The 14,644-nt window shown below is 33.8% G+C and overlaps 1 protein-coding gene across 2 annotated transcripts in view; it reads left to right on the top strand.

Moving 5' to 3' along the window:
* Window positions 1-14,644, top strand: part of Pax (Paxillin) — a 100,226-nt gene that overhangs the window by 12,371 nt on the left and 73,211 nt on the right. The window lies entirely within an intron of this gene.

Below are 14,644 nucleotides of genomic sequence, written 5' to 3' on the forward strand. Positions count from 1 at the left end.
GATTTTGAATTACCTAATCTACTGCTGTCATGGCTTATTACTTTTATATTGTCTTTTTATCCAAGTAATATAATTCAATTCATGGTTCTTTCATTTTAATTAATTCTGGTATACCTTCAGTAATAAAAACTGGCCTTATTTTAACATAGTCAACCTCTTTAGCATAAGCTTACTTGGAGTTAATCAAGTAAATATTTCTGTTGTCAAAAAATGTTGCCAGATTTTTATGTATTCAATTTTTAATACCAATGTAGCAAGATATTTATACCTGGTATTTAGTCTATAAAGACTTAATAAAATTCAAACTACTTATTACCCACTTATTAAAGTTCAATTTATGATTATACACTTTGTACCTGTCTTTATATCAAGAGACATTTGTCAGGCAGATGTAAAACCGAAACACAGTTTTTGCATCGTATTATAAATGTTGACCTTTTTTATTTATATTAAAGCGACATACGAATGTTAATATTTGATCGAATGGGTCATTATTACAGTGAAAACATATGCAACAGACTTGTTGTTCTTTGCCAAAATGTTATTTCGGTGATGATTTGTAAATCAATTACAAATCGATTTTTTTTTACAATTATTAAGGATTTTTAAGTGATTATAAAGTCCCAAAAATATAGAGATAATACTCGATTTGTAGAAGTGATCATCATGTTTGTGGAAGTGATAAGAAAAATAAGTCGACTGTGTTTGTTGTGGGCTCTTCTCATATCAGGAAGCGTTTGGAACTCTCGCTATGTACTTTAACTTGTAGGATGCCAGTATAGGCAAGCTCAATTAAATTGTAATTTTTTTGAAATATTGAGAAACGTTTCTAAGTGTAAAATAATTTGAAATAATGTGTGAAAACAAAAATTTAAAGATTTGATCACCATCATTTCAGCGGTAAGAAGTCCACTGATGATTATTTGCCTCCCCTATAGATTTCCAATAGGCCAGTTTGAAGCGCCCTCATCGTATTACCTTGTGAGGGCACGTCATACGCTGTGTTTGCTATTCCTTAATCTTAATTGCAGAACCTTCAGAAACCTCAACGGCCATGTCCACTGTCACTTCCACTTGTACTGCCACTCACTGGGCGGATCGGTTCGTCCACAGATTCATTTCAATTGGATCTCGTAGACAATTTCCGCGCATAGCCTTTTCCTGCTCGTTGTGAGATTGAGAGTTTGCCAATGAGGCCATAAGTGAGAGACCTCAGTCACACTTTGTTCAGGTTAAGGTGAACAAATTAACTATATTATATTTCTTTCGTGTGGTGTTCTCTAATTAATATTTGAACTTTTATTCTTACTTACGTTATTATAATAGGTTATATAATTTAATTATTATTAAAGCCAAATAATCAAACTCTGCGTTATAAAAAGTTCGGAAAAATTATGATAACGTTTAATGTGAAATGCTGATGCAATGTAATTTACAATTGGAGCTAAGTGAAGTGTTAAACATTATTCAACCGGTGGCATCATAGGTACTCGTGTTGATGAAGTCAGAGTAATTGTTTAGATCCAGGTCGATTAGGTTTCATTACCTTAATTAGTGTGGTTCGTCGATCTGTTTTACGTTATGTATGACTATGCTTTACACGTGGAGACGTTCGTGCGAAGTTTGGGCTGTGTTTAAAGAATTTATACTCATAAAACTTACGCTAAGGTACTTTGAGACAAATTATATGATACACTACATTGTATTAATATTTTTAAAACGGTGTGTTTTTAAATATTACAGTATCTTTACGTTTCATCGAATCATTGAGTAGTTCTATAATTTTTATAATTGCGTTTTGGACAAGAGAAAGATTTTACTTATTTAATATTTTTAAACTATTGCTTACATCGATCCTTTTAAAAGGTTACGTGATTCAATAGTTGAAACATTTTTCTTGAGCTTATGCGTGTTTTTAATAGTAACATTTCAGCGGACTCTTATATTGTAATGTTAACTACTTAATCTACATATAAATGAAATTGGAACGTCTGTTTATAATATTTAAATAACTGTTTTTCACTACATGCTTATGAATATATACTTAATGGAATCAGGCGTTACCTTGCGGGAGTCCATCCTAAGTAAGAAAAGGACCAATATTTAGCCACTTCCACACATGCAGTGGTAGTCGTGCAATGAAATGCACCGCCCGCCAGCCCGCTGATAAATGCGTATGCGGCAAACAATGCGAATTACACAACTGCCACCGTTAAACCACTCAACACGTGTTTCATCCCTCCACGGGGCATCTTCAGGAGTTATGTTACACCGATTAGTGTCAAACACAGAGTACACACTATACAGACTACTATACTGTACAGTCTATATATTACAGTTAAGTGTAAAATAACTTTGTAAAATGTGGCCCGAATTGTAATATCAAATACGAAGGAAATTTTTTCCTACTTTATTATAAGGTATTAGAAACAAGAGCTCTAAGCTCGTCTAAAATATTAGGCGCCAAATGCCAATAGATACTTTTAAGGTAATTAAAACCATTTGGTGTGTAAGAGGTGTTGTGTTTTAAGTCTGCGGTTAGCCAAACCGGTGAGTTAAGACATTCCTTCGCACTTATCCTTTCCTATCAGATGACGCACGTTTTGAAGCAATTTTTAACTAAAATGTGTCAAAACTTTTTTTTTAATTAAGATGGAATTCATTTATTTAAAATTGGAACTTTTAACAGAACTGTTATTGATCGCAGCAACTTTTTTTAATAAATTTTATTTTTGAACGTACTGCTTCGCACGGTGTTATAGTTGTGTAGAAGAAACAGAATAGAACTCCACAACAATACATCTTTTAATAAAGTTTAACAATACAGATTTATGCATGTACACGTTTTTCAGATATAACCTATATAAAAACAAAATAATCAAGCGACATCATTGCTAAGGATTCGTGTGATTTAAATATTCGCCAATTGAATAATATACCTTTTCCTTAAATTTAATTTTAATATGCGTTTTGAATTTTGTAAATGGTGATTCAATAATGTTTTCTCTTCAATTCTACTAAAAGAAATCTGAATCCGTTTAGAATAAAAGAGATTTAATTCTAGAAAATGACAAGATCAACGTTTATCATTTATTCAAATAGAATGGTTTGTACTCACTTATGGATGTCAAAAATCCTCGATGAGTCCAATTTCAAATTGAACTCCCCCCAAATATTGACATCATTTTAAAGCTACGTGAGTTCCAAACGGGCGTTGATCTAAGCCAAAGTTCCCCAAACTTTTTTGTGTCGTAGACCCCTTGCCATGTTTTTCCGTGTTGGGTAGACCTCCTACTTACCTGATATTGATTTCCTGTAAATTTCTAACTGTAGTGAAGTTTAGTGTTAAAAATATTTTCTTAGCACTTTTCAAGATTCAGGAAACGAATAAACGTATTTGTCCCACATTCGTATTTATAGAGTGACGAATTAAACAAGTCAGTGCAAGGTAGCGAAGCTCTAAGACTGTGACTCTCAGGTTTTTACAAGTTCAAAATGTATTGCGACCACAAAGCGAATACCAACATCCCACAACTTACACAATTTTATAAACATATATTATAAAATTTTTACTTCATAGGTACTTATATAAATAATGTAAATGTTTTGATATTATAAGATAGTATGATGTAACTATCGTGGACCCCCATTTTCATTTCATGGACCCCCAAATTTTTTTTCGCTGTCGTAGACCTCTTGCAGGTTGTCATAGACCCCTAGGGGTCGATATTGACCATTTTGGGAATCACTGATCTAAGCCAATGCTGTAAGCATACTGTTGTTTTTTGTATAAAAATCCATTTTATCACCGCATTAGCTTTTTTAACTTATTATTTTCATGTTAAGACGATGTATGAACGAAGAGAACAGGATAAACTCAACAGGCGGCCTTAGCACTGGCTTCGTGGTTTCTGTTGATGTATAACCCGTGACTCATTGTGGTTATTCGCCAACAAGGCATTTCTGTTATTCTAAGAAAATCCTTGTTGGATTATGTTTAACTGAAACACACAATGATATCAAACTGAGTGCACATATTGGATATTCTCTTCACTATAAAACCAATTTATCTCTGTTCATGTATATTGGGGCGGTGAAATTATTTAACGATTAAGATTTTTTTTTACTATTATTAAAATATGTATATATTTTCAAGTGAGAACAGTAATGTTAATAAATGTAATGCTTATATAAAAAAAATTTTTTACGTCATACTTTTCGGTTCAAAGATCTTCACGAGTTTGATAGAATTTTGCAATTTATTTAATTATTTTTAATTGAAAGGTGTTTACTTGTATGTGTTGCAAAAAGTAATATTTACCTAGTATTATAGTGTTACCGAAAACGCTGTACCGCTTTAGGAAATCGCGGCCAGTGGAAGGCCAAGGAAACAGGAGCATGATTGCTATCGTCGCCAGCTTTTTGACGGCGGACTGATGAATCTGATCGCCTGATGCAGCGGTTTCACCACATTTATTGTGATACATACAGGTTGTTTGGTTAAAGGTTTAAAAACTTTAAAGGGTTGAATATATAGCTCATTTCCTTTTAATATATGGTAGATTCTATTCATAAATTAAGGCTTTCATAAATAATAAATGACGTAATGATAATATAGTAAAAACAAGTGTTGTTAAATTTTGGATTACTATATATTAAAATTAATAATTGTTTACTATCTGTCTCTGCAGACTTTATTGCTAGAAGTTATTGGCCTGTCACAAAAAGAAAAAAATATTAATGTAACATAATTCAGAGTAATCACTTGATATAATTGTGATAGTTGATAGTTTAAAGCTTTTTGCTGACAAATGAGGTATGCGTTTATCTTTTTAAACCTTTCATACCAATAACAAATTACTCTATATGCACTGACTGCGAGATGTTAATAGAACTATTATTGAATTTTAAAAAGAGAACTTAGAGAACAATGTATATACACGTACAAAATAAGATTTGTGACCATCTGTAGACATATTCGATACGAGTGGACCTCGCAAATGTCAGCCTTTTGCGAAACTGAGTCAATGTCACACACGATGCTCAATGAAAACTAGTTTGTCCTTTACAGACGTTGTCCGCTGTGGGTCCGGAGTTACGTCATCGTCATGGTGACTGATGTGTACATGTGGTGTACATAATTTTGGTTTTACCACTCAATTAAGGATTTTTTTAATATTAAAAGGAAGGTGTGGAAGAGATAGAGATCTATCAATTTTTACTTTTTTTATTGGATTACACTGTCGAATTGTAGATCGGTTCCAAGTAGCAGGGCGCAACGGATGCCTAGTCTAAGATCTTTTTTAAGGTAGTGAAGCTCGAAGGCCCGAGGGAGCCTCGGCTGTTTTGTATTTTTAACTTATAAAATGATAATTAAAGGCAAACTTATTTAAATTCGACCACACAGACCACATGTTTAAAGCTAATAAAAAATACTAAAATAAATTATCTTTTAAACGTAAGACGAAGTAATATACGTGAATATTTTTATACCGATTTGTTGAAAGGGGCTTAATCATAAAGTGACCACTAGCTTGCTTCAGCACGACTTTCGCGTGAAATCTTGGTATATGCTCCATCAATACGCGTTGCATGTCATCTACTATATTTACCTTTTCATATTTAGAAGGTGTTTATATTATATTTACTTATTTACTTTATTGGAGATAAACAGTGACAAAAGGCAGTAAGAAAGAACAAACTTATAAGCTTAGAAATATAAAATTAGTTACAGTTGTTACATATCTATGTATAACACTTCTTTTTAGCCGATAAACGCTCAATGCAAGGTACAGACCTCCCACATAGGTCAACACGATGACTGATCATGCGCTCTTCGCTACTACCTGCGACTTACTACGGCGTGTGTCGTCTGCCTGGTGGTGTACCCTCGCCTATCGGCTCTTGTTTGCCACTCGAGAAATTTTCGTACCTAAAGGCCATCGGTTCCACGAAAGTGCCCACGGTCACTCAGACTTCCAATTGTTCGAGCTACGTCGATCACCTTGATTTTTCTGCAGATCTCATTTATGATTTGATCTGGCAGGAAAACTCCGAGAATTGCTTTCTCCATTGCTCTTTTGGTGGTCTTGAACCTTCTTATAAAGCCTACCACGCCTTGGACCACGAGCGACCACGTCTCTGACCCGTCAGGCTTAGAACTTTTTTTAATTTTATTTTTTTACAATTTTAATCGATGGAACTAGTAAAGCTTAATCGAAATTGTTCTTTATAATTTTTTTTGTAAACCTGATAGTTTAGACAAAAAAATTTGTTTATGTTTTTTTGTATAGAGCCAAACTAAAAGAAGTAGAACCACAATTATTTTGCTCCGTGTATATGGTCTTGATATGTAAACAGAGTTCGACTGCCGTTACATCATAAGACGAATAATATTGCAAAGCAATGTCGTCAGATGCATAGCTAATTATGTTCCATTACATACAGTGCGACTGATTTGGTCTTTCAATATTAATTAGGTGTACAAAGCGCCGCATGCGCAGGTATGCTGACAGCACCATAACTGACCACAAACAAAAAAAAGATACATTTGAATATTCTTTATAGGTGTTGTCATCACTTAACATTTGGCATTGTTTAGGACTCTTACTGGTTTAAGATTTTACCTTGTCGATATCATTCGAAACCGTACGGTACAGGAATATAATAAATAAAAACTTTTTCCTCTTACACTACTATTTGCTCCGGCTCAATTGTACCAATAAAAAGCTCTTACTTTTTTTCTTTAAAAAAAAACTTATAATGTTAACAGTTCAGTTACAACCCTCCAGTTTCTTTATTGTGTTTTCTTTAATCATTTGTCTTACTTATCATCACTATTAAATCACGGCCATTATTAAAGCTACCGCTGTTTGGATTCGTTGACATTCAATTACAAGTTCTTTAAAAGATATCGATTATGTGATTCACCAGCTGCCTAAATTAATTCTGTATAACACTATTTGACATTTCGCAGTGCAGAATAAATAAATAAAAAGTATTTCAGTACCTGTTTATTTATTTATTGTTTTAATTACTTGCAAGCGACTTTTTCTTTTGAATAAATTTTATTTTTATAAATAGCAAAACGATGTATCATATAGGCAGCGCACAGAACAAACAGATTCATACTCAAAGAACAGAAGATGGATTAGAAACGGAGGCTATCTGACTTCGAATATCGCCGGAATACCTGACGTCTTCTAAACACTGATTGTCTATGACGTAGTCTATGGTAAGAAATCAAGACGTCGTAGTCCAACTGAATCCGCATCTCAACATAAATGTTTCTGATGCCGTACACGTTCCGGAGAACCGGATCAGATAAGAGAACATCGAAAGAGATAGCATCACTGAATGATAGAGGTCACGTCCCTCAGCATCGCGGAAACGAGGCAGTATACTGCGAGTGTTAATAATGAATATCCTCTTCTTTGCTTGTATTGACATCATCGTTGTTCTCTCTTCAAAGGGTCGTGATCCCACAAGTAATGTATATCTTTGTTATGCTGCACCACCTGTTCCTATCTTTGGTACACACAGAGCCCAGTATAAAGAGTGCTGTGAAGATTCATGTAGAATTGCTCCGGCAATGCCCAAGTAATGTGCCATCCGTTTACCCACGCCTTTCCAGTTACTTTGGTTCTTCTGCAAATCCCCTTTCATATGATTTGCGGCGAAACTTCGAATATAACGCTCTCTGTCTCTCTCTGGGTGACCTTGAGCCTTCCTATAAGGCCTATCATAAGCGACCATCTCGGATCCGTATGTCTTCAGACACAGGTATTTTGGACAAAAAAAAATTTCGGAGCTTCCCGAATTCTGCACTTCAGAGTTAGATTCGGCGAGTGATCACTTTCTCGAAATTGGACTTACCTATCTGGACTGTTTGACTCAGGTAAATAAAATCTTATACAACGTCGAGCGTAGCACCTAAGACGACTGAGTAGGCTCCACATGGACATTGCATAAATTTAGTCATGTCCATGTTAATTTAAAAGCCTACTTGTCCTGAAGCTCCATAGGATCATCGAGCATTATATTGTATGTTTAATTGTGATAAAAAAATATTGCTATTACTGTTTCTTTCTTTAATTATTGTCTTCATTAAAGTCTTCCCCGTGTCTTACAAAGATTCGAAGACTAATTGGTCAAATTGGTTGACCTATTCTCGAGTTTCGCGTTTAGTAATACATTAGATGATTCATTGTTATTAATATAGAATATAACAGTAATATATTTAGACGGACGATGGAACGTTCTACTAATTAGGGCATGTTAATTATCGTTGTTGAAATATTAAAGGTAACCATACATGGTGTGCACAAGGTCAAATCAACGTGTGATTATATAACTTGAATGTCCCGTTATGGTATATCCACAGATGGCGAGTTTTTGATTCGGTAAACTTGAGTCCAAACAGCTGGCTATTTTTACTTCAATCAGAATTCTGTATAGAATAGTAGAGCAAACAAATATACAAAGATTCGTTGTAATTAATTTTGGATAAGCGAACCAATAAGGTTTTATATGGTATGTAGTGCTGTAATTCTAAAGAGAGCTAGAGTAACAGAACCCGAGGTTTCGGCCCATAGCTGTAACAAACGCAGCTGGAAAGTTTTCAATAAAAAGACGGTTTATCTCTGGATGCCTTGGCAAACGCCTCCAAAAATCCGTTCAGTAACGTCGACGCTTGCATAGCAGACGCTCAGTTGACGATGTCGTCTCGTTCTTTTTCTCCGAGTTGTGGCATGATGATACTGTTAGCTGATTCACGCACAGAAACATGATACAAAAATACTTTATACGAAACTTAAAAAGTTTGCTTGGTTTCGGTTGGAGGTGATGCTGTTAGTCCAGGCCCTTTTACAGCTTCATCGGTACTGAGTTCACAGTGCGGAAGGGTCCGTGGACTTAAAAAAAATGAAACAGTAGCTGGACGCGTTTCAATTGCACGAAGTCGTTCGACCGTAGTAAACCGCTCTACCCGAGTAGAGCTGTGTAGTGTTAATGTTGTGTATATGCGGCTTGGTACGGCAGCTTAGACCACAGGCGAGCCAATAAGGAATCTGGGTCCAACCGCGGTTCGATCACCCTTTTCGTGGTTAGAGAGTAAGCGGCCGCCCCCTAAAAACGAGTGTTGTGGTGACTTAAAACGCCAGGTGCACCAAATGTACTCTACCTATTCTTTATGCCTCTAACGAGACCAACGTCTGTCTCTTAAACATAAGAGTCCAATATCTTTTACATTAAAAAATTATCACGCGTAAACATTGAACGACGATACCCCCCAGGTTTGCTCTCTTTTACGAAATCATTTACAATGTAGTATGTACCACTTTAAAACTTTCTAAACCTTTCTGGGATACTTTACATTGTCCATAGAAAGATTTGTTAACTAGACGAAGTCTCGTCTTAGGTGCAAATAATTTGTTTATAGTTCTAGTATTCATATTTGGTAAATCTCGATTTTTGTAAATATTGGTAATATTTTTGTGGACATACAATATATGTACTAACCGACAGTCAATATTTTAATATCGTTATTTTTTTCTTTTGTTGATAATAGTTAAAGGAAATAGTTCCTTTATTTTATTTGTACTTATATTTCAGTGCAATAAATTCGCAAGTTGTATCACATCAAATAGTTGACAATAATTGTGAAAGTGAGTCGAGACATCTCTGCCAATTATTTTTTTATTTCATATCAGGTTTGTGAATCGAATAAAAAATCACAAGGCGATAATGTAATGAAAAATAAACTTAAGAATTTAATATAGAGAGGATTCGTAATTGCATGTATTGTTTTTATTAGCTGTAATTTGATACAAGTTCGAGACTTTCTCCCAAATTATGGTCACAGATTCTCAATGAATAAACGCAAAACAAGTTTAAAGCAATAAATTCGCTACCGTATAATAACATTAATTGAAAATCAGTACGGCTTGTGACGAATATTAATTTTTTATATCCAATTGCAATAAAACGAATACGTTTCCTAATTAGTCTACTTAATATTTTTAAGTTTTTATACCCCAGACATTTGCACCCGTAAGATTATTTATAATTACAATTATCATTCGCTTTTGTTTTTGTTAGCCCATATTTTGTCTAGTTCGTTTCGGATTAAACGAAATAGGTTTCGATATTTCCTGTAATGAATCCACGGTTTATTTTTGTAGTATAATAGAAAAAACAATTTGTATATTAATAGTAGTTACACATCTGCTTACTGGTTATCTCCTGCTTTACTGTGTCGTTGGGCAGAAAATATCTAGAAGTAATTAAGTCCATTGTAAAGACAAATTACGTACAGCGAGTTAATAAATATTTATTAAAAATGAATAATATCGGATCTTGTTAAAGAAAGCCTGTTTTCTTTTATATAATAAGTTTTTATAAATCTACTAACAGTTTTATTATTTTTCTTTCTTAAATATACAAAATATAGAGTGATGAAAAAGTAAAGTGTACACTTGAGTAATGATAGCCGAGCGGCAAAGTATTTAGACATGGGATCTTAGGTCACGGGTTCATTTTATGGGAAAAAATCTTAGGTAATTTATACTTTTTGCATAATTATACAGGAATGACATTGCCTTCAAATAGGCTTGAAGACCGATTTATGATCGCCAACCCACTTGCCAAGCAAAGCGATTGTGGTATATCCCTCCATATATATGTATGTAAGTATATGTGTGTGTGTGTGTGTGTGTGTATTGCAGTGGGCATCTAAGGGCTGATACAACTAATTAAATTTAAAAAAAAATAGAACTAACCAAACGGTTTAATTCTTAATAAATAAATAAATAATCTTTACCTTTTATGGACACAGAACATATTGAATAGAGTACTAAAGGGATAATGGTGAATTCGAATTAGGTATATGTAAAAATCGAGGCAGCTCAGAGCAAATCTTGGGTTCTGAATAATTATTTACAGTCTGAGCAGTTGCCCGTGTTCAAAGAATGTTCCATTGTACCGAGATCTGCTAATAAAATATTAGCAGGTTTTCGTTACCCTTACAAAAGCTACGTAAATTGTTACAAATTGCCTTTTATAGGAAAATTATTATTTTCTTTGTTTAACGTATATATAAATTGTAACTGGCTATAGCAGAAATTTTTTTAATTTACTAACTATTCATATACATTTTAATAACTTTGATTCGAAAGTCGCGACATATAATAGTGATTGGTTATAGGTATAAAAGCTTCTATGGGGTGATTATAAATCTCATTTCCAATCACCCCGCATAAAGTGATGATCACTCTGAAATATGTTACATTAATTTATTTTTTTAATTCGAATGCCTGCCACGGGCCAATTATTCCGGTAGTGCAAATTGTGTAAATTTCTGCAGGTACGGATAATTAACAATAATAATTCATTGTATGCAATAATCCGAATTTTGAAAACGCTTTTTACCATGCTGTAGTTAGGGTATGTAAATTATTCTTTAAATCATTGATTATAGGGTGTACCATACATTAATTGATCGGAAAGAATCATTGAATTCATCCCTTTAAAGCTTTTACATCTATAACGAATCATCGTGTATGTAATTACTAATAGTAAAGTATGTAATAGTAATAATCTTCTAAAATTAATTTACAAATGCATTAAAATTAATATTGATTACGTTTAAATTGTCGCAGTTGTTGGGGTCAACGACCCTGTAATTATTCTGAACGAGGTGGTCATCATCGCGTATTGGAACCCCGCCAATTAGTTGCTCATTAGTGTCAATTGAAAGTCTAGTTCGCGGCTTTATCAAGCACTAGATTACCTCGCGCATCGAGGTTTCTAGAACTCTACGTGGGAAATGTCGCAAACTTGTGTCATCTCAGTAATCACTTTTCTTTACGAGGTTGTGATATCGTTGATACGCTGTATAAGGTGCCATATTATAATGAAATTGTTTCGAAAGTTTTTCAAATAATTTTAGAACAAGAAAAGAAAAAAGAAGTTTGGGCATCATGCAAAATTCTTTTCTAATTCTCTAGTATACCTTAACAAAATTAAGTTAGTGAAAACTGAATTTAAATTTAACTAAGTTTATAGAGAATTATTAGGTTTTGGTGTAATTTTTTTATATATCGCTATAATTTTCTTACACTATTGTAACCTTAACCTTTTCGGTGCGGAGCGCGTAAAAATGAATTACTCTCAAAGCAGCCGGCGCGATAATAGACTCTCTGTACGAACGACACGTATTTGGTTATGTAACAAACAAATTAATGACCGTGATCATGAAATTATTGACAACATAATGTGAAACAAATGTACGGCGCCAGAAGGCGTTGTTTGCAGAGAGAAAGCGACTATAGCCGAGCGCCAAAAGGCGCTGTTCGCAACGAAAAGGTTAGAAACTCCCCCGTTGACTGTCTTTTGGCACTTGGTAAGAAGAAAAAATTGTTTTCTAAAAAAAATTATAATAAAAGTGGCCATGAAACACTTTAAAATAATTATTATACTTAGGAAGAATCAAAGCCATTTAAGATATTTAGTTTTACAAGAATTAGTAATATTATAACCATAGATCTGGATCTATGATTATTATGTCTATATTATATATCTATTGTTATATTATATATGTCTATATAATATGAAAATTTAGCTAATACTGGAACGCACCGGTCTAACAACTGTGCAGTTGCTAAGTGTAAATATTGATTGTAATATAAAATAACAAAAAGTAAGTTATACTAAGTTAATATGTATTAAAAAAATATTATAGTCTTTGCCGCATAATGTCAGATATAATAGATTTGATACGTGCCTAACATACGAGAGTATGTTAGGCACGTATCAGTAACATACTCTCGTATGTTAGGCAACCAGCTAAAGGTGAATTTAAGGTTGCATTACGTTGTCTGCCATTTAGCGTTAAATTTATTTATTATAAATTTAAATTACGTTACGTTATCCTATAAATAATGGTTCTATTATGTGTTCCTTTATAGGTGACACAACATTAAAAATATACTTTGTGCAATATTTCAGAGAGATCAGACCAAATCATATCAAAATAAATTGGTTGAAAAAAGATTAAATAGAAAAGTGATCGCACGTAAGAAATATCTAGCTCACGACTTTAGACTTCAAAAGAGGTCTTAATTTGAAAATGTTAGCTTTGGTGCGCAATCATCTCATCATCATCAAGACAATGTAATTATGTTTCAGTCGCGTCGTTATTGTCTAATCGTGTAGTTATAACAAGCCAAAGTCCACTGCAGTATAAGACTCCCTCAAAGATCGTCGCGATGACAGGTCATGCACTGCCGTATCCAGCTGCTTCCAGAGACCTTTAATCTGTTGTAGCTACTGGAGAACCTTTCAGTCTCAATGCCTATTTGTTGCATGAACTATATGCTCTAACAACTGCCACTTCAGACGAATAAATGCTGCGAGCTACGTCAGTGGCTTTGTTCTTTTACGGATCTTCTTATTTCTAATTTGATCAAGCAGCAAAGCTCCGAGTACAGCTCTCTTCATTGCTTTTGATTGACCTTGAGCCTTCCTATGAGGGTCATCGTAAGCTACAACGTACAATCAGATCTGCGTCTAGCTAATATATGAGCTCTTAAAAACTATAATAAAACTACACAAATACCTCACTTCACGTCGTGGTTACGTTCCAAAAAAAACGACGCAAATTGAAACGACGCAAAGTGAATTAAGATTTTCTATAGCAAACCATATAAAGATCGAAGGTAGGTTCCAGGGTTACGAAAGTACTACTTTTTAAAAAGAAAATTGAACAAAGTAAACGTTTAAAAAAAAACAAAAATAATATAACTCTGCCAATAAATAAATTGGAAAAATATTTACCTTTTTTGTAACCAAAAACAATACATAAAAATTTGTATAAATTTATTATTATTTTTTTAAAAAAAAGTACAACACACTACGTAATTGAAACTGAACTCCAAAATTAGCAAAACAAAGTGAAAATAAAACTGTATTCAAATTGCGTTGTTTTTAATTTGAACGGGAATCCCCGAGTTTTGATGGCATGGCACAGTTAGAAAAAAAATTGTTGCTATCATTTAGAAAAAAAAGGAAATATAAAAAAAAATAATGACTCGAACACAAAACAACGCAACCTTGAAAATCTAACGACGCACAATGAAAATTAGTACTAATCAAGCAGCGACGCAACTTCGAATAAAACGCAAAACGAAACGACGCAAAGCGAGGTATTGGTTTATATCATATTGCATAGCCCACATTTAAGAAAGATTTGAAACTAAATTAAGAAAGTTTATAGGAACACGTCTCTTGACCGCGATATCAAAATAGATATGTATAATAAAAAGTTATCCCATGAATCATTACAACACTAAACACTAATAGCTTCACGCACGCACGCCCGCACCCTAACACACTGCAGAATTATGATTGGGTACGGTCAACATAATAAAGTCGCTAATTATAAGATGTCATGTCTACGGAAATGTGACACTGACACTTTATGATAAAATAAAATAAATATGAAAATCAGTGGTTCTTCTTCTTCCTTTCAGCTGATAAATGCATACTGCAAAGCATAAGCTTATCTCTATGATCGCAAGGATGACTGATCTAGCGCCTTAATTATGTCATCGGTCCATCTAGTTGGAGGCATACACACGCCTTTTCG

Source organism: Battus philenor, unplaced genomic scaffold (assembly GCF_028537555.1).
Source record: "Battus philenor isolate CCGP_79_NKW_IND1 unplaced genomic scaffold, ilBatPhil1.0.hap1 SCAF_6, whole genome shotgun sequence".
Lineage (NCBI taxonomy): Eukaryota > Metazoa > Arthropoda > Insecta > Lepidoptera > Papilionidae > Battus > Battus philenor.